The sequence below is a fragment of the Salvelinus alpinus genome, chromosome 9, assembly GCF_045679555.1.
Source record: "Salvelinus alpinus chromosome 9, SLU_Salpinus.1, whole genome shotgun sequence".
Lineage (NCBI taxonomy): Eukaryota > Metazoa > Chordata > Actinopteri > Salmoniformes > Salmonidae > Salvelinus > Salvelinus alpinus.
In genome coordinates, this window is record NC_092094.1 from 32,670,329 (window position 1) to 32,695,190 (window position 24,862).

The following is a 24,862-nucleotide window of genomic DNA, read 5'->3' on the forward strand; positions in this document are numbered from 1 at the left end:
GTGTGGGCACTGGGCAGTGTGGGCCTGACAGAGATGTTGGTAGAGTTTTGAAGGAGAAAATGAATGTCCAGTTTATTCTATTCTATTCAGACAGTGATAGTGATAGGGGCTGCAGTGGCATTATGACAGCCAACAGATCCTTTTAGGATCGATAAAGATGGGGGAATGATAGAGATATGATAGGAATATGGGACAGACAGTCTCTCTCCCTCCTGTTAACCCTGCTCTCCCATGTTCCTCTGGACCCCCTGGGGTTAGCATCATGTTTACTCCATTTCCCTCTATGATCCTTCCCGTCTAAATACGGATTAAATATGTAACATGTTCATCAAAATTTTACCATTGAACACGTGTTTAAACACACACGACCCAAGTTTGGGTCGGGGGTGGCCTGTGTGTGTGTGTCTCGGGAGGGTGAGTGCGTGTGATAGTGTGTGTGATAGTGTATGTGATAGTGTGTGTGATTGTGTGTGTGACAGTGTGTGTGATAGTGTATGTGATAGTGTGTGTGATAGTGTATGTGATAGTGTATGTGATAGTGTATATGATAGTGTGTGTGATAGTGTATATGATAGTGTGTGTGATAGTGTATGTGATGGTAAATGTGATAGTGTATATGATAGTGTGTGTGATAGTGTGTGTGATAGTGTGTGTGATAGTGTGTGTGATAGTGTATGTGATAGTGTGTGTGATAGTGTGTGTGATAGTGTGTGTGATAGTGTGTGTGATAGTGTATGTGATAGTGTGTGTGATAGTGTGTGTGATAGTGTATGTGATAGTGTGTGTGTGTCTCGGGAGGGTGAGTGTATGTGATAGTGTATGTGATAGTGTGTGTGATAGTGTGTGTGATAGTGTGTGTGATAGTGTGTGTGATAGTGTATGTGATAGTGTGTGTGATAGTGTGTGTGATAGTGTATGTGATAGTGTATATGATAGTGTGTGTGATAGTGTGTGTGTGTCTCGGGAGGGTGAGTGTATGTGATAGTGTATGTGATAGTGTATATGATAGTGTATGTGATAGTGTGTGTGATAGTGTGTGTGATAGTGTGCGTGATTGTGTGTGATAGTGTGTGTGATAGTGTGTGTGATAGTGTGTATGTGATAGTGTATGTGATAGTGTATGTGATAGTGTATATGATAGTGTGTGTGATAGTGTATATGATAGTGTATGTGATAGTGTATATGATAGTGTATATGATAGTGTGTATGATAGTGTATGTGATAGTGTATGTGATAGTGTATATGATAGTGTGTGTGATAGTGTATATGATAGTGTATATGATAGTGTGTGTGATAGTGTGTGTGATAGTGTGTGTGATAGTGTATGTGATAGGGTATGTGTCCAGGCTATGGATTATGTAGCTGTACTGAGTTCTGTATTTTCTTAGCCATAGGCAGAGTTCAAACTTGTATATTAGTGTTAGAAAAACAGGCGATGTAGTTATTGTACCCTGAAAGTCTGAGTGTGTTTATGTGGGCTAAGTTTACTGGGGCAGAAAATGCAGGAGCGTGACTCACTCTGGTACCTTTCTACCAACCTCAGAAATATGCCTCCGTCGCACTCTGTCTGCTCACTGCCTTACACACATACACTCTCTGTCTGCTCACTGCCTTACACACACACAAGTGAGAGTTGTGCTTGCGTGTATGTAGGGCAGACAGAGACATACTCCGTTTATCACTGACCGAGTTAGAAAAGGTGGCAAAAAGGTGGCAAAGGTCTGTGTTTGCAGGTGTGTGTGTGTGTGTGTGTGTGTGTGTGTGTGTGTGTGTGTGTGTGTGTGTGTGTGTGTGTGTGTGTGTGTGTGTGTGTGTGTGTGTGTGTGTGTGTGTGTGTGTGTGTGTGTGTGTGTGTGTGTGTGTGACTTCGCGTGCACATGCGTGACTTCACGTAAAGGTGACCTCCACTGCAGTAGGGATGAGGTAGTGAGGGAAAAAACCTTACCCTCCTCTCCTCATATGACGAAGGACAATATCTGCACATTAGAGACTGTTTGCACTGACTCGCCACACAGCAAACCCTTACACACACGCAGACACACAAAACCGTACATCAACACACACGTACAAGCACAAACACACATACTCACGCACTCACGTATGCCAGAAGAGGAAAGAACTGATCCCAGCCAGGAAAGCTGCCAGAGCACGTGGGGATATTGTTAACATCCGCTATAACAGGCTCATTGTCCACCATCCTTCCAAAAAGTCTGGAAGGGATGAGCAAGCCAAGCCCATGGGTTCGTAGCTTCAACCCCGCAGTACACACACACTTACACACACCAACTGATTAATGGACTGCTGTATTTTCCGTATTGTGTCTATCTCTGATAAGCTACCCAGGAAAGAGCTGAAAACAGCCCATATTAATAAATGTAGCCTTAGAAATAAGGTTAATGAAATCAATAACTTGCTATCAGATAACATACATATATTAGCCATTTCTGCGACTCACTTAGATAATTAATTTGATAATACAGCAGTAGCAGTACAAGGATATAACATCATTAGAAGAAACAGGAATGCTTATGGGGGAGGTGTTGCTTATATTCACAGCCATATCCCTGTAATGCTTAGAGAAGATCGTATGCCAAGTCTTATTTAAGTGTTGTGGTTGCAGGTTCACCTGGCACATCTAAAGCATTTTCTTTTGGGGTGTTGCTATAAGCCACCAAGTGCTAACAGTCGGTATCTAAATAATGTGGGTGAAATGCTTGATAGTATATGTGATGTAAACAGAGAGGTCTACTTTCTTGGGGACCAGAATATTGACTGGTTTTCATCAAGCTGTCCGCTCAAGAGGACGCTTCTCACTGTAATCAGTTCCTGTAATCTGGTTCAGGTTATTAATCAACCTACCAGGGTGTTTACAAACACTACAAGAACAAGATCATCCAGAATGTATTGATCACATTTTTACTAATACTGTAGAACTTGTTCTAAAGCTTTTTCAGTAGCAATTGGATGCAGTGATCACAATATAGTGGCTACATCTAGGAAAGCCAAAGTTTAAAAAGCTGGACCTAAAACAGTGTATAAGAGATCATACAAAATATTTTGCTGTGACTCTCATGTGGATGAACTGATGAGGCTCCATGGATTGATGAGGAATTGAAAAACTCTATGGTTGAAAGAGATGGGGCAATGGGAGTGGCTAATAAGTCTGGCTGCACATCTGACTGGCTGACTTACTGCAAATTGAGAAATGATGTGACTTCACTCAACATAAATAAGAAGAAACTCTATTATAAAGGCAAGATCAATTATATAATTTATTTTAATGATTACGATGAGCAGTGAGCCATCGTACTCATGCATAAAAAAACAATATCAAAACAAAATCATTGTAAGTTTGAATTTTGTAAAGTCAGTGTGGGAGACGTGGGGAAATGATTGTTATCGATCAATAATGACAAACCTTCCAGCATTGACAACTTAGATAGAAAGCCACTGAGGATGGTAGTTCACTCCATGGCCACTCCTATCTGTCATATCTTTATATTTACATTTACATTTAAGTCATTTAGCAGACGCTCTTATCCAGAGCGACTTACAAATGTATATCTGAGCCTAGATGGAAGGCCTGTAGGGAAGCCAAAGTAATTCCGCTACCTAAGAGTGGTAAAGCAGCTTCCAGTGATTCTAACAGCAGAGCTATCACCTTGCTGCCAGCTCTTAGCAAACTGTTGGGAAAAATGATGTTTGACCAAATACAATGCCAATTTCACTGTAAAAAATTAACAATAGACTTTCAGCATGCTTATAGAGAAGGGCACTCAACTTGTACTGCACTGACACCGATGACTGATGATTGGTTGAAAGAAATTGATAATAAGAAGATTGTGGTAGCTGTACTGTTAGATTTCAGTGCAGCTTTCGATATTACTGACCATAACCTGTTATTGAGAAAACTTTTATAGCTTTTCAACCTCTGCCATATCGTGGATTCAGAGCTATCTATCTAATAGAACTCTATAATGTTTTCTATAATGGAAGCTTCTCTAATGTCAAACATGTAAAGTGTGGTGTACCGCAGGGCAGTTCTCTAGGCCTTCTACTCTTTTCTATTTTTACCAATGGTCTACCACTGAAATTAAACAAAGCAGGTGTGTCCATGTATGCTGACGATTCAACCATCCATCCATCAACAACCACAGCTAATGAAGTCACTGAAACCCTTAACAAAGAGTTGCTGGATTCAAACTTGCAATCTTTGATTTGATAAATCAGCAATAAAAAGTTGTTTTGATATTTTTGTTTTAAGCCTATCCCAAACCTTAAACCTTATCTTAATGATTCAGAGTTAAAACCTAACCTTAAGGATTTTTTGTTATTGCCTGAATTTAACCCTAACCTTAATCAAATCGAAATTTGATGTATTAGAAAAATGGATTAATGTCTAATTCTGATGTGAGATTGTGAGAGCTGGTAGGTTACTACACCTTTTATACATGCTACAAGATGTGTACAAGACTAAAACAAATTGATTTTATTTGACTATAGCCTTCTACATATACACATGGACAGACATACACACGCACACACAAACGCGCACGCACACACACACGCAAATACACGCACACGAATAAACAGAGAGAGAGAGCGAGAAAGGATTGCTGCAGAGGGTAATTCAGCAGAATCACTGTGTGTCTGCAGTTCCTGGTTCTCCTTCATCGTTACTGGCAATTCCCCGTCTTCCTCTTCCATATTTCCATTTTCAACTCCCCATCCAACAATAAAAGGTGATACAGTGCATTCATATCCCTTCACTTTTTCCACATTTTGTTACGATACAGTCAATTTCTAAAATTTATTAAATCGTTTTTTTCCCTCATCAATCAACACACAATACCCCATAATGACAAAGCAGAAACAGGTTTTTTGATTTTTTTTGCGAATGTATAATTTTTTAAAACTGGAAATAGAACATTTGCATAATTATTCAGACCCTTTACTCAAGACTTTGTTGAAGCACCTTTGACAGCGATTACATCCTCGAGTCTTCTTGGGTATGACGGTACAAGTTTAGCACACCTGTATTTGGGGAGTTTCTCCCATTCTTCTCTGCAGATTCTCTCAAGCTCTGTCAGGTTGGATGGGGAGCGCCGCTGCAGAGCTATTTTCAGGTCTCTCCAGAGATGTTTGATTGGGTTAAAGTACAGGCTCTGACTGGGCAACTCAAGGACATTCAGAAACTCCTGCGTTGTCCTGGCTGTGTGCTTAGGGTTGTTGTCCTGTTGGAAGGTGAACCAGTCTGAGGTCCTGAGCACTTTGGAGCAGGTACTTTGTACTTTGTACTTTGTACTCCGTTCATCTTTCCCTCTATCCTGACTAGTCTCCCAGTCCCTGCCACTGAAAAACATCACCACAGCATGATGCTAACACCACCATGCATCACCGTAGGGATGGTGCCAGGTTTCCTCCAGATGTGATGCTTGACATTCAGGCCAAAGAATTCAATCTTGGTTTCATCAGACCAGAGAATCTTGTTTCTCATGGTCTGAGTCAGATGCCTTTTGGCAAACTCCAAGCAGACTGTCATGTGCCTTTTACTGAGAAGTGGCTTCCGTCTGGCCACTCTACCACAAAGGCCTGATTGTTGGAGTGCTGCAGAGATGGTTGTCCTTCTGGAAGGTTCTCCCATCTCCACATAGGAACTCTGGAGCTCTGTCAGAGTAACCATTGAGTTCTTGGTCACATCCCTGACCAAGGTCCCTCTCCCACGATTGCAAAGTTTGGCTGGGAAGAGGAAGAGTCTTGGTGGTTCCAAACTTATTCCATTTAAGAATGATGGAGGCCACTGTGATTTGGGGACCTTCAATGCTGCAGAAATGTTTTGTACCCTTTCCCAGATCTGTGCCTCGACACAATCCTGTCTCGGAGCTCTACAGACAATTCCTTGGACCTCATAGCTTGGTTTTTGCTCTGAAGGATGATCAATGGAAACAGGATGCACCTGTGTTCAATTTCGATTCTCATAGCAAAGAGTCTGAATACTTATGTAAATAAGGTATTTCTATAAACCTGTTTTCACTTTGTCATTATTGATGTGTGTAGATTGATGAGGACATTGTTTTATTTAATCCATTTTAGAATAAGGCTGTAACGTAACAAAATGCGGAAAAAGTGGTCTGAATACTTTCCGAATGCACTGTACACAGGTAGAAGTGTCCAACCATCAACTTTGGTCAGCATTGGTGGGAGAGGTGTGTCTTCAGAATGAAACATGCAATAGCTCTCAATATCTCTCAATAGCTGATTCAAGAAAATACATAATACTAAAATCTGTGACAGCTGGTGTGTTGTGCACTGAAGTCCACAAGCAAAGGGAAAAGGTGAGAGGAGGAGAGGGCATTTCTGCGATAAGGAATTATACAACGATCTGGCTGCTATGAAAGTGAACTGTGTTTGCGTGTGTTCAGGGTGTATTCATTTCGCCTATTCTGTTGAAAAACGTTTCTTAAACAGAAGCAAACAGAACAAAACAGGGATAAACATATCTGAATTTGTACAATAGAAACTCTCATTTGCAACTGTTGGACTAATGATTACACACTAGATCAGCTAGATGCAGGCAAGAGTCCTGGCTGTGTGCTTAGGGTTGTTGTCCTGTTGGAAGGTGAACCAGTCTGAGGTCCTGAGCACTTTGGAGCAGGTACTTTGTACTTTGTACTCCGTTCATCTTTCCCTCTATCCTGACTAGTCTCCCAGTCCCTGCCACTGAAAAACATCACCACAGCATGATGCTGCCACCACCATGCTTCACCGTAGGGATGGTGCCAGGTTTCCTCCAGATGTGATGCTTGACATTCAGGCCAAAGAATTCAATCTTGGTTTCATCAGACCAGAGAATCTTGTTTCTCATGGTCTGAGTCAGATGCCTTTTGGCAAACTCCAAGCAGACTGTCATGTGCCTTTTACTGAGAAGTGGCTTCCATCTGGCCACTCTACCACAAAGGCCTGATTGTTGGAGTGCTGCAGAGATGGTTGTCCTTCTGGAAGGTTCTCCCATCTCCACATAGGAACTCTGGAGCTCTGTCAGAGTAACCATTGAGTTCTTGGTCACATCCCTGACCAAGGTCCCTCTCCCACGATTGCAAAGTTTGGCTGGGAAGAGGAAGAGTCTTGGTGGTTCCAAACTTATTCCATTTAAGAATGATGGAGGCCACTGTGATTTGGGGACCTTCAATGCTGCAGAAATGTTTTGTACCCTTTCCCAGATCTGTGCCTCGACACAATCCTGTCTCGGAGCTCTACAGACAATTCCTTGGACCTCATGGCTTGGTTTTTGCTCTGAAGGATGATCAATGGAAACAGGATGCACCTGTGTTCAATTTCGATTCTCCTAGCAAAGAGTCTGAATACTTATGTAAATAAGGTATTTCTATAAACCTGTTTTCACTTTGTCATTATTGATGTGTGTAGATTGATGAGGACATTGTTTTATTTAATCCATTTTAGAATAAGGCTGTAACGTAACAAAATGCGGAAAAAGTGGTCTGAATACTTTCCGAATGCACTGTACACAGGTAGAAGTGTCCAACCATCAACTTTGGTCAGCATTGGTGGGAGAGGTGTGTCTTCAGAATGAAACATGCAATAGCTCTCAATATCTCTCAATAGCTGATTCAAGAAAATACATAATACTAAAATCTGTGACAGCTGGTGTGTTGTGCACTGAAGTCCACAAGCAAAGGGAAAAGGTGAGAGGAGGAGAGGGCATTTCTGCGATAAGGAATTATACAACGATCTGGCTGCTATGAAAGTGAACTGTGTTTGCGTGTGTTCAGGGTGTATTCATTTCGCCTATTCTGTTGAAAAACGTTTCTTAAACAGAAGCAAACAGAACAAAACAGGGATAAACATATCTGAATTTGTACAATAGAAACTCTCATTTGCAACTGTTGGACTAATGATTACACACTAGATCAGCTAGATGCAGGCAAGATTGTGCAAGGCAGTATTGAATGTGTCAATGTCTGTCACCTTGTTTACAAAAATGTATCTCAACCTGTGCACCTATGTTGTTAACTTTTATTTTTAGGCTAGGTTGTAGCAACCTCATGATGGATTAAGGGAAACTTTGAGTATCATATAGTAGCCTAAACCTATCGATGTTACATTGAGCTGGGTGAATGGAATATGAATGCAGTTATCCAATGCTGTAATAAAAAATATCGTCCTCCCTCATATTAAACGGCATCGACCGCCACATATCTACACGCTCTCCTCCTCTCACCTTTTCCCTTCGCTTATGGACGTCAGTGCACAACACATCAGCTGTCTGACCAGGCAAATAAAAACATTTCCAAGCCAAACCTTCATATCATAACCACTTACACACAGCCTACATCTTCGTCACCATATTAGCTAACATCAAGTCAACATAGCTACTAGAACTAACACGTTAATAAAACCAGTACATCATAAAATACAGTGTACAGTTAGCAATCAGTTTAGCAGTTACACCGGCGGGCCCAGGTGGCAATAAATTAATAAAACCAAAAGCTTACCTTGACTTGGAAGAGTTCCAGTGTTGGATAGCCATAGCCAGCTAGGTAACATAGCATCCCTCACTGTTTGAGCCGCGTGTTTAAGTACAGAGTAGGCTAAACTAGCTAGCTGCATTTGCTAGCTAAGTAAGTTAAAGTGAAATATATACATACAGTATATAACTCTCTCTCTAGCTTGTACTTCATTTTTAAAGATTTTTGTTGTTGTCTTTCTCTCTCTTTTTTTACCCATTTCTCTCCCCAATTTCATGGTATCCAATTGGTTGTTATGGTCTTGTCTTGTACGGACTCGGGAGAGTTGAAGGTCGAGAGCCGTGTGTCCTCCGAAACACAACCCAGCCAAGCCGCACTGCTTCTTGACACAACGCCCACTTAACCTGGAAGCCAGCCGCACACTGTGTCAGCGTACATTGCACCCGGTGCGCCATAGGAGTCATTAGTGCGCGATGGGACAAGAACATCCCTGCCAGCCAAACCCTCCCGTAACCCAAATGATGCTGGACCAATTGTGCACCGCCCCATGGGTCTCCCGATCGTGGCCGGCTGCGACAGAGCCTGGACTCGAACCAGGCTCTCTAGTGGCACAGCTAGCACTGCGGTGCAGTGCCTTAGATCACTCAGGAGGCCTTCTTTCTCTCTCTTTGAGTCAACTACTCACCATATTGCATGCACTACAGTGCTAGCTAGCTGTATGCGTTCAGTACTAGATTTATCCTCTGATCCTTTCATTGGGTGGACAACATGTCAGTTCATGCTGCAAGAGCTTTGATAGGTTGGAGGACGTCCTCTGGAAGTTGTCATAATTACTGTGTAAGTCTATGAAAGGGTGTGAGAACCACAAGCCTCCTAGGTTTTGTATTGAAGTTGATGTACCCAGAGGAGAACAGAAGGTAGCTGTCCTTCGGCTACACCCTTGTGGTAGCCTACAGACTGCCGTTGAGGCTACTTGTCATGCTGGCATAAGTTATTCGAAGACAGGCACAGGAATGCGTAATAGGGTTTTTTATTATACCCCAAATTTTCAGCGTGCCGTGTAAAGGCACGGGTCGAAGACGACACAAACACATAACAAAACACAGGGTTGAAACCCAAACAAAAGAGCGAGGAGTATCTCGAATAAATAACACACGCGCACAATAATTAACACACGGGACGTGACCCGTAATCACCTGTACAATCCACAATGGCACGAAAGCCAAAACACACAGCACAGGTACTCACACGCACCAACGGAAATAGTAACAATAATGGACAGCCCAATGGAAACCAAAGGGCACACTTATACAAGTACTAATCAGTGGGAATAGGGGACAGGTGTGCATAATGAAAACTCCGGAGGGATCCGTGACACTACTGTAGACCTTCATATTAAAACAATGTGTTTTAATCAATTATTTGTTGAAATTAATATATTTAGCATAGTTTTAACTCTTTTAATGTTTCAATATTTTTATTTTTATGAAATTCACTGAGGAGGTTTGAGCCTCCACTGACTAAAGTCCCACTGAATCGGTGTGAGTTTGTCCCTATCAGGACAGCAGACTGTAACCCCTACTGACCCAGTGGGTCTGATTATCAGTAAGAGGCCTGAGACACTAACAGGTGCTTAAGAGGCTTTAGACTGAAAACAGGAGCAGATCAGGCCGTTCCCCTACGAAAAGGGATTGCAGTCAGAGTGCAGTTTAACTGCAGTACAGTGCAGTATAACTGCAGTTATTGTTTTCTTACTGCGTCCAAAATACCACAGTTGACTGCAGTTACTGCACTTTTACTGCAGTTTCAAAAATGCAATCTTTTTTTGTAAGGGTTTGCTCTCTTTTCCAAACACCGTACTACTCTATACTGTGTGAAGAGGTTGTTGAGTGGTGCTGATATTGATATTGACAACAACACTTCCCCAGAGGTCTCTGTATTAGGGAAACTATGGGACACACACACACACACAGAGACACACACACACACACACATACTACTCTCCAGATCTCAGTCAGTGAGACTCAGCAGAACAGAATAACTGGATCCCACCAAATCAGCCGACCGGTACTGAGAGGTACTGTCCGGTTTTGACCCGTCATCAACATGGCCTGATTCAGACTTTGGGTTGCCTGCCAGAATTATGATCTGACCCAGAACATTTAGTCAGTCACTTTTGGTTAGTCTACCCACTGAATTACTTAGGCCACTGTGGCAGTTAGAGGAACACTGACTAAGAAACACTAGACTACCTCTCCTGAATGGGAGATCACTGGGAGAAGGTTACATCTTATAGACTTAAACTCTACGTTTCCACATGGACCCAGTGGACTGGACACTGGTAATCAGTGTTAGGGTTAAGACTGGATTACTGGTTCCCTCTTGCAGCATTACCAACAGTGACTCCTGAATGGGAGAAGAATGAGAGACAGAGATAGATTTAGTAAACTGGACACTGTGCTGCTACAACATGTTTCTGGTCAAGGTAAGAAGCAGAGACTATTATAGGTTCTGGTCTATCCAGTGTAGTTGTATATATATTTCTAAATGTAGCAAATTTGCTAAGTTAGCATGATACTAACATTCCCTTCCTGATCTGAGACCTGACATACCGATGCCTCGGACAACCAAAGCCATGGTTCTGGTGCACGAGCAGGGATAGCTGGCTTGGTTGCTGGTAGTGTTGTGGTGACATTTGGTTAGAGGCTGGCATACGTGCCATCATAGAGATGGAACATGTCAGTTAAACACATGAAACCATGTTCTGTTAGTTTAGCTAAACTTGAATTGATCTGCTGTGTGAAGATGCATAAACCATTCATTTAGTCTTTAGTGTCTGTGTGTTCTGTTGATATGAACACCTCTTCATATTTGGTTTATGTCTGGAGTGTGTATGTTCTTCTACATTTGAGTGTGAATGACTGAGTATATACTGTGTGTACTGTAGGTGTGCGTAAGGGATGCTAGGTGTAATCTGTAGAGTATGTCTGTGCTCTTTCTCTCTACTGTCACTCACACTCAGCGGATTCCACACAGACCTGAATTAAACCATGAACCTTACATCTGTCTCGCTAGGTGGTCTAAAGAGTGTGTGTGCCTGTATTTGTGTGTATAGTATGTGCGGACGCAAGTGTGTGTGTGTGTCACCCCAGGTCATGTTGTTGTGTGTTCTTTCTGCTATAGGGGGCTAAGCTCTTCTCCAATCTGCCTAAACTGGCTTACCTACTAGCTGATAAACCACTCAATGCTACAACTCTCCACATGCAGGCCAACTTACTACATGTGTAATGAGAGATTTTATGCCCAACTCCCCCATGTTAAGGAATATGGGTAATGGTAGAGTGTCATGTAGATGAGTATAACTGGGTTATTAATGGTGTGCTGTGATGAATGAGGAGAAGGAGGTACAGTAGAGGAGTGGTAGAGGGAGAGATGAATGAGGAGAAGGAGGTAGAGGAGTGGTAGAGGGAGAGATGAATGAGGAGAAGGAGGTAGAGGAGTGGTAGATGGAGAAATGAATGAGGAGAATGAGGTAGAGGAGTGGTAGAGGGAGAGATGAATGATTAGAAGGAGGTACAGTAGAGGAGTGGTAGATGGAGAGATGAATGAGGAGAAGGAGGTATAGGATAGGTAGAGGGAGAGATGAATGAGGAGAAGGAGGTAGAGGAGTGGTAGAGGGAGAGATGAATGAGGAGAAGGAGGTAGAGGAGCGGTAGAGGGAGAGATGAATGAGGAGAAGGAGGTACAGTAGAGGAGTGGTAGATGGAGAGATGAATGAGGAGAAAGAGGTAGAGGAGTGGTAGAGGGAGAGATGAAGGAGGAGAAGGAGGTACAGTAGAGGAGTGGTAGATGGAGAGATGAATGAGGAGAAGGAGGTAGAGGAGTGGTAGATGGAGAGATGAATGAGGAGAAGGAGGTACAGTAGAGGAGTGGTAGAGGGAGAGATGAATGAGGAGAAGGAGGTAAAGGAGTGGTAGAGGGAGAGATGAATGAGGAGAAGGAGGTAAAGGAGTGGTAGAGGGAGAGATGAATGAGAAGAAGGAGGTAAAGGAGTGGTAGAGGAAGAGATGCATGAGGAGAAGGAGGTAGAGGAGTGGTAGAGGGAGAGATGAATGAGGAGAAGGAAGTAGAGGAGTGGTAGAGGGAGAGATGAATGAGGACAAGGAGGTAGAGGAGTGGTAGATGGAGAGATGAATGAGGAGAAGGAGGTAGAGGAATGGTAGAGGGAGAGATGAATGAGGAGAAGGAAATAGAGGAGCGGTAGATGGAGAGATGAATGAGGAGAAGGAGGTAGAGGAGTGGTAGATGGAGAGATGAATGAGGAGAAGGAGGTAGAGGAGTGGTAGAGGGAGAGATGAATGAGGACAAGGAGGTAGAGGAGTGGTAGATGGAGAGATGAATGAGGAGAAGGAGGTAGAGGAATGGTAGAGGGAGAGATGAATGAGGAGAAGGAAATAGAGGAGCGGTAGATGGAGAGATGAATGAGGAGAAGGAGGTAGAGGAGTGGTAGAGGGAGAGATGAATGAGGAGAAGGAGGTAGAGGAGTGGTAGAGGGAGAGATGAATGAGGAGAAGGAAGTAGAGGAGTGGTAGAGGGAGAGATGAATGAGGACAAGGAGGTAGAGGAGTGGTAGATGGAGAGATGAATGAGGATAAGGAGGTAGAGGAGTGGTAGAGGGAGAGATGAATGATTAGAAGGAGGTACAGTAGAGGAGTGGTAGATGGAGAGATGAATTAGGAGAAGGAGGTATAGGATAGGTAGAGGGAGAGATGAATGAGGAGAAGGAGGTAGAGGAGTGGTAGAGGGAGAGATGAATGAGGAGAAGGAGGTAGAGGAGCGGTAGAGGGAGAGATGAATGAGGAGAAGGAGGTACAGTAGAGGAGTGGTAGATGGAGAGATGAATGAGGAGAAGGAGGTAGAGGAGTGGTAGAGGGAGAGATGAAGGAGGAGAAGGAGGTACAGTAGAGGAGTGGTAGAGGGAGAGATGAATGAGGAGAAGGAGGTAAAGGAGTGGTAGAGGGAGAGATGAATGAGGAGAAGGAGGTAGAGGAGTGGTAGAGGGAGAGATGAATGAGGAGAAGGAGGTAGAGGAGTGGTAGATGGAGAGATGAATGAGGAGAAGGAGGTAGAGGAGTGGTAGAGGGAGAGATGAATGAGGACAAGGAGGTAGAGGAGTGGTAGAGGGAGAGATGAATGAGGAGAAGGAAGTAGAGGAGTGGTAGAGGGAGAGATGAATGAGGACAAGGAGGTAGAGGAGTGGTAGATGGAGAGATGAATGAGGAGAAGGAGGTAGAGGAGTGGTAGAGGGAGAGATGAATGAGGACAAGGAGGTAGAGGAGTGGTAGATGGAGAGATGAATGAGGAGAAGGAAATAGAGGAGCGGTAGATGGAGAGATGAATGAGGAGAAGGAGGTAGAGGAGTGGTAGAGGGAGAGATGAATGAGGAGAAGGAGGTAGAGGAGTGGTAGAGGGAGAGATGAATGAGGAGAAGGAAGTAGAGGAGTGGTAGAGGGAGAGATGAATGAGGACAAGGAGGTAGAGGAGTGGTAGATGTAGAGATGAATGAGGAGAAGGAGGTAGAGGAGTGGTAGAGGGAGAGATGAATGAGGAGAAGGATGTAGAGGAGTGGTAGAGGGCGAGATGAATGAGGAGAAGGAGGTAGAGGAGTGGTAGAGGGAGAGATGAATGAGGAGAAGGAGGTAGAGGAGTGGTAGAGGGAGAGATGAATGAGGAGAAGGAGGTAGAGGAGTGGTAGATGGAGAGATGAATGAGGAGAAGGATGTAGAGGAGTGGTAGATGGAGAGATGAATGAGGAGAAGGAGGTAGAGGAGTGGTAGAGGGAGAGATGAATGAGGAGAAGGAGGTAGAGGAGTGGTAGAGGGAGAGATGAATGAGAAGAAGGAGGTAGAGGAGTGGTAGAGGGAGAGATGAATGAGGAGAAGGAGGTAGAGGAGTGGTAGAGGGAGAGATGAATGAGGAGAAGGAGGTAGAGGAGTGGTAGAGGGAGAGATGAATGAGGAGAAGGAGGTAGAGAAGTGGTAGAGGGAGAGATGAATGAGGAGAAGGAGGTAGAGGAGTGGTAGAGGGAGAGATGCATGAGGAGAAGGAGGTAGAGGAGTGGTAGATGGAGAGATGAAGGAGGAGAAGGAGGTACAGTAGAGGAGTGGTAGATGGAGAGATGAATGAGGAGAAGGAGGTAGAGGAGTGGTAGATGGAGAGATGAACAAAGACTTGATGGATCTCTTTCTGTCTGCACTCCTTTCAGCAGCTGTGTGTGTGTGTGTGTGTGTGTGTGTGTGTGTGTGTGTGTGTGTGTGTGTGTGTGTGTGTGTGTGTGTGTGTGTGTGTGTGTGTGTGTGTGTGTGTGTGTGTGTGTGTGTGTGTGTGTGTGTGTGTGTGTGTGTGTGTGTGTGTGTGTGTGTCCACATGTGCTGCTGCTGACAGAGTGTTTCACACCCCAGTGCTCCTGACCCCAGACTGATGCCTCACTGACCTCTGACATCACACAGGGAGAGTGGTCAGGGTTCACTATCAATCAGTCTCTATGGCCCCGGAGGAGGGTTGAGGGGGATTTACTAAAAGGGCAATATGATAGACGACGAGACGTAGAGAAGGAGAGAGTGATCTTGGAAAATAAAATAAAGTAACTTGATCTTTTGCCAGACATGCTGTATTGTTGAAGTGTCTGAGCAGAGTAGACTGTGTTTGCGGTCATGTGGTCAGAGTTATAAACCACTTCTAGAACCCTTAACGACCGTGCTCTTAATGATGTGACCACACACACAGATGTTATTTTCAGATCTCAATGCCATGTTTCCTAACAGTTTTATTTGAAATTGACTAATGATGTCTTACAGACACTCTAATCATCTAGCAATTGTGTAATAGCACATTGGGACTCATCTAATTTAGAGATTGGTAGATCCCCTTTCATTCTGATGAGTGTTGTTTTAACACCTGCTGCAGTGGCTTGCGAAAGTATTCACCTCCCTTGGCATTTTTCCGATTTTGTTGCCCTACAACCTGGAATTAAAATATATTTTTTGGTGGGTTTGTATCATGTAATTTACACAACATGCCTACCACTTCAAGATGCAAAATATTTTTTCTTGTGAAACAAACAAGAAGTAAGACAAAAAAGCTTGAGAGTGTTTCCCAGTCCCTGCCGATGAAAAACATCCCCACAGCATGATGCTGCCACCACCATGCTTCACTGTGGGGATGGTGTTCTAGGGATAATGAGAGGTGTTGGGTTTGCGCCAGACATAGCGTTTTCCTTGATGGCCAAAAAGCTACATTTTAGTCTCATCTGACCAGAGTACCTTCTTCCATATGTTTGGGGAGTCTCCCACATGCCTTTTGGCGAACACCAAACGTGTTTGCTTATTTTTCTGGACACGGCTTAAAGTGGTCCTATGGACCGATACTCCAATCTCCGCTGTGGAGCTTTGCCGCTCCTTCAGGGTTATCTTTGGTCTCTTTGTTGCCTCTCTGATTAATGCCCTCCTTGCCTGGTCCATGAGTTTTGGTGGGCGGCCCTCTCTTAGCAGGTTTGTTGTGGTGCCATAATCTTTTTTTTAAATTATAATGGATTTAATTGTGCTCCGTGGGATGTTCAAAGTTTCGGATATTTTTTTATAACCCAACCCTGATCTGTACTTTTCCACAACTTTGTCCCTGACCTGTTTGGAGAGCTCCTTGGTCTTCATGGTGCCCCTTGCTTTGTGGTGTTGCAGACTCTGGGGACTTTCAGATCAGGTGTATATATACTGAGATCATGTGACAGATCATGTGACACTTAGATTGCTCACAGGTGGAATTTGTTTAAATAATTATGTGACTTCTGAAGGTAATTGGTTGCACCAGATCTTATTTAGGGGCTTCATAGCAAAGGGGGTGAATACATATGCACGCACCATTTTAAATGTGTATATTTTTTTAAATAATTTTTTGAAACAAGTAATTTTTCTAATTTCACCAATTTGGACTATTTTGTTTATGTCCATTACATGAACTCCAAATAAAATTCAATTTAAATTATAGGTTGTAATGCAACAAAATAGGAAAAATGCCAAGGGGGATGAATATTTTTGCAAGGCACTGTATTTGCGGAGTAAACATTAGCTTTTTACAATATTTGCTGTTTGTCGTTGTCCAGCGTTCAAGCTCTTACGCACCTTTTCTTCCACTCCAGCACTGTTCCATCCCCAGTGTAAACTCTGCTGGATGTGGGCCAGTGCCTGGAGCACATGTCATATATATTTATTTGTTCGGGACACTACCATCATTTTCATGTGGACATGCTGCTAAACAAGTGGCCCATCAAGACAGACAGCATATCATATCATCATTATAAGCTCTGTCTCACTGTGACTCAGATAGAACAACGTCCTGCTGTTTATCACAACATCTCCGTCTGTCTCTCTGTTTACCCCACATACACCCACATCCCCCTATCTCTCCCTCTCTCTTCCCCCGTCCCTCTGACTCCCTCTGGGTCTCTGTTTACCCCACATACACCCACATCCTCCTATCTCTCCCTCTCTCTTCCCCCCGTCCCTCTGACTCCCTCTGTGTCTCCGTTTACCCCACATACACCCACGTCCCCCTATCTCTCCCTCTCTCTTCCCCCGTCCCTCTGACTCCCTCTGTCTCTCTGTTTACCCCACATACACCCACATCCTCCTATCTCTCCCTCTCTCTTCCCCCCGTCCCTCTGACTCACTCTGTGTCTCTGTTTACCCCACATACACCCACATCCTCCTATCTCTCCCTCTCTCTTCCCCCCGTCCCTCTGACTCACTCTGTGTCTCTGTTTACCCCACATACACCCACATCCTCCTATCTCTCCCTCTCTCTTCCCCCCGTCCCTCTGACTCACTCTGTGTCTCTGTTTACCCCACATACACCCACATCCTCCTATCTCTCCCTCTCTCTTCCCCCCGTCCCTCTGACTCACTCTGTGTCTCCGTTTACCCCACATACACCCACATCCCCCTATCTCTCCCTCTCTCTTCCCCCCGTCCCCCCGTCCCTCTGACTCACTCTGTGTCTCTGTTTACCCCACATACACCCACGTCCCCCTATCTCTCCCTCTCTCTTCCCCCGTCCCTCTGACTCACTCTGTGTCTCTGTTTACCCCACATACACCCACATCCTCCTATCTCTCCCTCTCTCTTCCCCCCGTCCCTCTGACTCACTCTGTGTCTCTGTTTACCCCACATACACCCAAGTCCCCCTATCTCTCCCTCTCTCTTCCCCCGTCCCTCTGACTCACTCTGTGTCTCTGTTTACCCCACATACACCCACATCCTCCTATCTCTCCCTCTCTCTTCCCCCCGTCCCTCTGACTCACTCTGTGTCTCTGTTTACCCCACATACACCCACGTCCCCCTATCTCTCCCTCTCTCTTCCCCCCGTCCCTCTGACTCACTCTAGGTCTCTGTTTACCCCACGTCCCCCTATCTCTCCCTCTCTCTTCCCCCATCCCTCTGACTCACTCTGTGTCTCTGTTTACCCCACATCCCCCTAACTCTCCCTCTCTCTTCCCCCGTCCCTCTGACTCACTCTGTCTCTCTGTTTACCCCACATACACCCACATCCTCCTATCTCTCCCTCTCTCTTCCCCCCATCCCTCTGACTCCCTCTGTGTCTCTGTTTACCCCACATACACCCACATCCCCATATCTCTCCCTCTCTCTTCCCCCCGTCCCTCTGACTCACTCTGTGTCTCTGTTTACCCCACATACACCCACATCCTCCTATCTCTCCCTCTCTCTTCCCCCCGTCCCTCTGACTCACTCTGTGTCTCTGTTTACCCCACATACACCCACGTCCCCCTATCTCTCCCTCTCTCTTCCCCCCGTCCCTCTGACTCACTCTGTGTCTCTGTTTACCCCACATACACCCACATCCTCCTATCTCTCCCTCTCTCTTCCCCCCGTCCCTCTGACTCACTCTGTGTCTCTGTTTACCCCACATACACCCACATCCTCCTATCTCTCCCTCTCTATTCCCCCCGTCCCTCTGACTCACTCTGGGTCTCTGTTTACCCCACATCCCCCTATCTCTCCCTCTCTCTTCCCCCCGTCCCTCTGACTCCCTCTGGGTCTCTGTTTACCCCACATACACCCACATCCCCCTATCTCTCCCTCTCTCTTCCCCCGTCCCTCTGACTCCCTCTGGGTCTCTGTTTACCCCACATACACCCACATCCTCCTATCTCTCCCTCTCTCTTCCCCCCGTCCCTCTGACTCCCTCTGTGTCTCCGTTTACCCCACATACACCCACGTCCCCCTATCTCTCCCTCTCTCTTCCCCCGTCCCTCTGACTCCCTCTGTCTCTCTGTTTACCCCACATACACCCACATCCTCCTATCTCTCCCTCTCTCTTCCCCCCGTCCCTCTGACTCACTCTGTGTCTCTGTTTACCCCACATACACCCACATCCTCCTATCTCTCCCTCTCTCTTCCCCCCGTCCCTCTGACTCACTCTGTGTCTCTGTTTACCCCACATACACCCACATCCTCCTATCTCTCCCTCTCTCTTCCCCCCGTCCCTCTGACTCACTCTGTGTCTCTGTTTACCCCACATACACCCACATCCTCTTATCTCTCCCTCTCTCTTCCCCCCGTCCCTCTGACTCACTCTGTGTCTCCGTTTACCCCACATACACCCACATCCCCCTATCTCTCCCTCTCTCTTCCCCCCGTCCCCCCGTCCCTCTGACTCACTCTGTGTCTCTGTTTACCCCACATACACCCACGTCCCCCTATCTCTCCCTCTCTCTTCCCCCGTCCCTCTGACTCACTCTGTGTCTCTGTTTACCCCACATACACCCACATCCTCCTATCTCTCCCTCTCTCTTCCCCCCGTCCCTCTGACTCACTCTGTGTCTCTGTTTACCCCACATACACCCAAGTCCCCCTATCTCTCCCTCTCTCTTCCCCCGTCCCTCTGACTCACTCTGTGTCTCTGTTTACCCCACATACACCCACATCCTCCTATCTCTCCCTCTCTCTTCCCCCCGTCCCTCTGACTCACTCTGTGTCTCTGTTTACCCCACATACACCCACGTCCCCCTATCTCTCCCTCTCTCTTCCCCCCGTCCCTCTGACTCACTCTAGGTCTCTGTTTACCCCACGTCCCCCTATCTCTCCCTCTCTCTTCCCCCATCCCTCTGACTCACTCTGTGTCTCTGTTTACCCCACATCCCCCTAACTCTCCCTCTCTCTTCCCCCGTCCCTCTGACTCACTCTGTCTCTCTGTTTACCCCACATACACCCACATCCTCCTATCTCTCCCTCTCTCTTCCCCCCATCCCTCTGACTCCCTCTGTGTCTCTGTTTACCCCACATACACCCACATCCCCATATCTCTCCCTCTCTCTTCCCCCCGTCCCTCTGACTCACTCTGTGTCTCTGTTTACCCCACATACACCCACATCCTCCTATCTCTCCCTCTCTCTTCCCCCCGTCCCTCTGACTCACTCTGTGTCTCTGTTTACCCCACATACACCCACGTCCCCCTATCTCTCCCTCTCTCTTCCCCCCGTCCCTCTGACTCACTCTGTGTCTCTGTTTACCCCACATACACCCACATCCTCCTATCTCTCCCTCTCTCTTCCCCCCGTCCCTCTGACTCACTCTGTCTCTCTGTTTACCTCACATCCCCCTATCTCTTCCTTTCTCTTCCCCCATCCCTCTGACTCACTCTGTGTCTCTGTTTACCCCACATCCCCCTAACTCTCCCTCTCTCTTCCCCCGTCCCTCTGACTCACTCTGTCTCTCTGTTTACCCCAGATACACCCACATCCTCCTATCTCTCCCGCTCTCTTCCCCCCCGTCCCTCTGACTCACTCTGTCTCTCTGTTTACCCCAGATACACCCACAACCCCCTATCTCTTCCGCTCTCTTCCCCCCCCCCCCCCGTCCCCGTCCCTCTGACTCACTCTGTCTCTCTGTTTTTAGATCAGAGCTGGTTAAAGGCAGAGTGAGAATCGGGTACATGACATTCCAGTGGGCCCGCCCCCAAAAACAAAAACAACCCATGCTGACGCCTCCGATTTCCAATTTCCTCTCCTTCACCCCCTCCTTTTCTTCTCCTTCGGGCCTATTCCTTTTTTATCCTCTTTCCAACCCCTGCCTCCCTCGCTTATCCTCTCCTCCACTCCTCACACCCACTACCCCTCCTCTCCTCTACCCCTTTCCTCCATCTATCCCCGTGTTACATAAGGCTCCAGTCAGACCCAGCACACATACACAGCACACACACACACACACACAGAGACTCAGCCGTCTTTGTGTTTGTCTGGTGTTTCTCTGTGAGTGGTGGTGTCCAGGCCTTAATGAGGAGCCACAAAGACCTATTGATATAGACCCAGTGTGAAGGGATCTCACCCCAGCCAAGAGCACCCTGTATGGGCATCAACTGCTCCAGGCGCACACTCTGCACAAAGACCTCCAGTGTGGACCGAGACCCTGAAAGGGCACAGACAGAGAGGGAGGGAAAGAAAGAGAGAGAGAGACTCATCATAATTTTGAGTGAGAAAGATATGAGAGACAAAAAGTGGAAGGAGAGACAGAAAGAGAGAAAGAAGAAAAGGAGGCTGACCAAGAGAGAATCACATTTTAGCCGCCTCTGTGATTATCTGTGTCTCATACAGTCTCATGCTCCTCTCCTCCTTATCTTCTTCCTCATCTTCCTCTCTGTCTGCTCTCTGCAGTTTTGAGTCCCACCTTCTGCCCTCTTTATGCCAGTCAGCCAGTCTGACCAGTTCTCAGAGGATCCGTTCTCAGAGAGGAATACACAGCTATAGTTCTGTTCCATGGAGAAATTCCTGTTCTGGTTGTTGACAGTGACTCATATGGCTCATATGGAGACACCTCTTCGTTGGAGATAGAGCTGATTGGTGGATATGGTTCTGGAGAACGTTGCTTCTTAAGGACTTACTCTTTGGACACAGATACAATTGGTGTGACTGCTGAACATTAGCTCTGTGTGTTTTATGAAGGCATTCTGTGAATGACATACATGACATTCCACATTCCTTGAGATCATTTGTGTTTTCTCTGTGTGTTATGTGAACGTTCTGAATGCCACGCGGATGATCGAAGGATACGGAGTTGTGTATAAAAGTTATACGGGAGTGTTCTAAGCTGTCCTGGACGGGTTCTAAAGGTTCTAGATCAGAAGAACAATGACACTGGCAGCACGACTGGAGGACCTAGAGGTCACTCTGGAACACATGCTCATGGACGTATTCGTAAGTAGACACACAAATGCTTTCTTTCTCTCTCTTTTCTTCTCTTTCTCTCTTTCCCTCTCTCTTTCCCTCTCTCTTCCCCTCTCTCCTCTCTCTTTTCCCCTCTCTCTTTTCCTCTCTCTCTTCCCCTCTCCTCTCTCCTTTCCCCTCTCTCTTTTCCTCTCTCTCTTCCCCTCTCTCCTCTCTCTTTTCCCCTCTCTCTTCCCTCCTATTCAATGTTATAAGGCTCTTTTCCATTGAATGGTTTTAATAAAAAGCTTTTAAAGTCAAATGCCTATCACTATCTATAATTTCCTTCTCTCTCTTCAATATCCCTCTCTCTTCTTATCCCTCTCTCTTTTACTCTCTCCATCTCTCTCCTCAGTGTAATTGTGGTTTGAGGCCAGAGGCCAGCATATGTTCATGTCCTGTCCAGATGTTTGACTAATCGGCAAATGGAAGAGTGAAGTCATTAAACTACAGTAGTATACACCAGTGGTATAGACTGTAGCATGCACTGAGTAGGTTAGGGTTAGAGTGGTATAATCCAAAATAATGTTGTAGACGGTTGCTATAGCTCAATTGGTTGGAGCATGAGGCTGGAAGTTAAACTAACGTCATAATACAGTTGTCTGTGCTCTTAGTTGGTGTGAATAGGCCAATGTTATTTGGAGAGAGAGAGACGTAATAAATATGATAGTCATTTGTATTTATTATGGATCCCTATCAGCTACTCTTCCTGGGGTCCAGCATCTCTGTCAGTAATGCTTCAGTAGAGGTAGATCACTCCTGTGGTCAAGAATACAGTAGGACATGAATAACTGTTCAGTAACACAGAGCCCCCCCCTCCCCCCCCACAAACACACACCCGCGTGATGTGAATATGACTTTCCCCTGGTAGCTTTGATTGTTTCTATAATGAGTGGTTAAGATGCCGTTTCTTCTTCAAATCGTTTGCAGGCTGAGGCCTCTGCCACAAATGAATAATATCGCCTAGAATCCAGTTCTCACAAACTTTTGATACAACCCATTGATAGGTGAGCTGAACAACATTGATCCCTGTACAACAATGAAGTCAGTACAACAATGAAGTCAGTACAACAATGAAGTCAGTACAACAATGAAGTCAGTACAACAATGAAGTCAGTACAACAATGATGTCAGTACAACAATGAAGTCAGTACAACAATGAAGTCAGTACAACAATGAAGTCAGTACAACAATGAAGTCAGTACAGCAATGATGTCAGTACAACAATGAAGTCAGTACAACAATGAAGTCAGTACAACAATGAAGTCAGTACAACAATGAAGTCAGTACAACAATGAAGTCAGTACAGCAATGATGTCAGTACAACAATGAAGTCAGTACAACAATGAAGTCAGTACAACAATGAAGTCAGTACAACAATGAAGTCAGTACAACAATGATGTCAGTACAACAATGAAGTCAGTACAACAATGATGTCAGTACAACAATGAAGTCAGTACAACAATGAAGTCAGTACAACATTGATCCCTGTACAACAATGAAGTCAGTACAACAATGAAGTCAGTACAACAATGAAGTCAGTACAACAATGAAGTCAGTACAACAATGATGTCAGTACAACAATGAAGTCAGTACAACAATGAAGTCAGTACAACAATGATGTCAGTACAACAATGAAGTCAGTACAACAATGAAGTCAGTACAACAATGAAGTCAGTACAACAATGATGTCAGTACAACAATGAAGTCAGTACAACAATGAAGTCAGTACAACAATGAAGTCAGTACAACAATGAAGTCAGTACAACAATGATGTCAGTACAACAATGAAGTCAGTACAGCATTGATGTCAGTACAACGTTTCACGATATGAAGTTTGAGATCAGCCAAATGTTGATGTAATGTGGATATGATTATAGCTAGTACTGTGTGTGTGTGTTGTGTTTGAGGCTGGCAGTAATACAAGGACAGTAAGTATTGGGAGTGTTGGGACTATTATTCATGCACTACATGTGAGGTGGAAACTGACAGGCAGGAAGACAACATGTCCTTCCTCTACACTTCCTCACATCATCATAATTAGCAGCCTTATTTCTTTGTTCTAATTGCTCCAAGAGGCTACAATGCAGAGGTTTAGCCAGCTGTTTTGTTCTTTATTATAAATATTCAAATTGCTCTGAGCGATCGGCATAAACACCCACAGAGTCGCTCACGCACACAGACACACTATGCACTTGCACGCACACACACGCAAGCAAGCACACATGCGTGTTCACACATACAAACAGTCGCACACACACATACACACACACAAGCAAATACATACTCAAACACCTGCATGCACTTGGAGAGGCCAGTTCTACTCCAACTAGTATAGGCAATAATGCATACCGTGGGCTCTCCCTGTTTTAGGTACGTGTGTTACTGCCTCTCTTTAGGGAATATACAGTATTGTCGTAAGTTGACACCATTAGAGTCCTGTAAAGTATCAGAGGACATTAAAGCAATGTACTTCATTACACTGGCTGTTTGTGTGTGTGTGTGTGTGTGTGTGTGTGTGTGTGTGTGTGTGTGTGTGTGTGTGTGTGTGTGTGTGTGTGTGTGTGTGTGTGTGTGTGTGTGTGTGTGTGTGTGTGTGTGTGTGTGTGTGTGTGTGTGTGTGTGTGTGTGTGTGTGTGTTACGTTCCCCAGTTTTCTGTGTTGTGGTATGTATTTGAGTGTGTGTTTCAGGAGATAGCTTCCTGAGTTCTCCATGGCTAATTGATAATTGGAGAGCTGACCACGCCCCCTCGTCAAGAAGCAGCTGACACTAATTACCTTTGCCACCTGAGGAAGATATAAAAGCCAGTGTTCTGCTCAGGAAGAGGGGTAGTTGAGATTTGGAGATCAGAGAGGGAAATTGAATATTTTGGAGAGAGGAGAAAAGAGAGAAATTAGAGATTAGAGGGAGGGAGAGAGAGAGAAATTAGATTGTGATATAGTGTTGGTTGTGTATCAGAAAGTGTGGGGGGAAGGAGAAGGCACTTTGGGAGTGCTTAGGCAAGAGGCCCGCGGGCATACATATACCCGTAGTATATTCATTGTCTAGGCACACTAGGTAAGACCTGGGCGGACCACCCCCTGTATTTTGGTTAGGGCACCA

At 45.2% G+C, this 24,862-nt stretch overlaps 1 protein-coding gene across 2 annotated transcripts in view; it reads left to right on the forward strand.

The window, feature by feature from the left end:
* The window catches only part of LOC139584665 (FERM domain-containing protein 4A-like), a 191,323-nt gene that overhangs the window by 54,669 nt on the left and 111,792 nt on the right, over positions 1–24,862 (forward strand). The gene's annotated exons all lie outside the window — the stretch shown is intronic.